The following is a 1545-nucleotide window of genomic DNA, read 5'->3' on the forward strand; positions in this document are numbered from 1 at the left end:
TTAAAAATGATTGCCCAAAGTAATTTTTAGAGTTCTTTTGGCATTCTTTTTGGCAGAAGAAATTGATTTTAATGTTGGTCAGAATGACTTACTGATGATGCTTTTGCTAAGAATTTTTTAAAAACTTGTTCGAGAGACACTGCAGGTATTTGGATGCTGATTCAAGACTGTCTCATTAACTCTTGTGGAAATCTGGGCAGATAATTTTTTTTCTCATTGACTTTATTGGTACTTTATAGGTATACAGTACAGTTATAGTCATCATTGGGATCTTGTACCTTTACATGATAAGTCTTTGTTCTTTTTTCCCCATACTCCTGCCCTCCCTTCACCCCTTCCACCCTCCCCTATTTACAAAAACTTTGTTTCCATTTTTTCATTTCTCATGTTTTTTCTTTTCCCTTATTTCCTTTCCCCTACCCTTCTGACTTCCCCTACATCTTTAGCTCTTTTCTTCCTATTTCACATTGTCAATTATACCATTTGGATCTTATTTACACTTTTAGTTTTACACACAAGAGAAACTATTTGGTACTTACACATGTGTGACAAGAAATTAACCAATAACAAATGTTGGGCAGAGAATGTTAACTGTAAGCCTTCTTTTCATGATCTGAATGATTGGGGTTATGGCATATTTTTACTAAATTTCTCTGAACCTCAGCTTTGCGTAGTGTCAGTATCTTAGCGAATGAGGTTTATCCGAGGCACAGTTACTGCTGATTGAAAATTTCTCTGAACCTGAATGATTCTTTCTATTTCCTTTGCATAATATTGTAACACTGATCTGTGTGCTATCTTTCAACTTTCTCCATTGGATCTCTTAAATTCCTGGACATCTTTTTCCTTCCATTTTGAGAGCTTAAATTTAGCCCCTTTCTTTAATGTTGTATACTTGGTATTTTACATATATTTTAAGTTTGTTATTTTCTTTAATAGATACCAAAATATAAACTATGATGTTGCAGTTGGTGTCCAATAAAGGTAAAGGTCAGCGAATTCACAATTTGATCATTTAAATCCTTGACTTATTGTATCATCACTCAATTGTACTTTCCCACTATATTGTAAAAATTAAAAGAAATGGAAACAAATGCTCATGCATTCATAGATCTGGTGTAATTCACATACACATACATAAAAAACTTTTCTGACTAGGTAGCTTTCCTTGAAGATCACATGTATTATAAACAAATTTATTGCAGTTTTTATTATACATTACAATATTTACACAATTTACTTTCTTGTTTTAGCCTGGTTTGTGCTGTTGCTGTAAGTAGTTACCACAGACTAAACTACAAACCACAGACTGAACAAATTATAAACAATAGGCATTCATTTGGCTCACGATTCGGAAGGCCAAGAAGCCCAACAGCACGGTGCCCACATTCAGTGAGGCCTTCAGCTATGTCAGGGTGTGGCAAAAAGCAAGCAAGGCCTCCTGAGGTAGGAGAAGAAATTGGTGTGAATTCACTTTCAGAGCAAAACCACTCTCTTGGTAACTAATCCATCCTCACTGTGACAGTATTTATCCACCCATAAGGG

General features: G+C 34.8%; 1 pseudogene; it reads left to right on the plus strand.

The window, feature by feature from the left end:
- Window positions 1–662: 662 nt before the first annotated feature.
- LOC117286236 lies at window positions 663–860 on the plus strand (annotated as a pseudogene).
- Window positions 861–1545: the final 685 nt, after the last annotated feature.

Source organism: Fukomys damarensis, unplaced genomic scaffold, assembly GCF_012274545.1.
Source record: "Fukomys damarensis isolate Sample0158 unplaced genomic scaffold, DMR_v1.0_HiC HiC_scaffold_15, whole genome shotgun sequence".
NCBI classification, from domain to species: domain Eukaryota; kingdom Metazoa; phylum Chordata; class Mammalia; order Rodentia; family Bathyergidae; genus Fukomys; species Fukomys damarensis.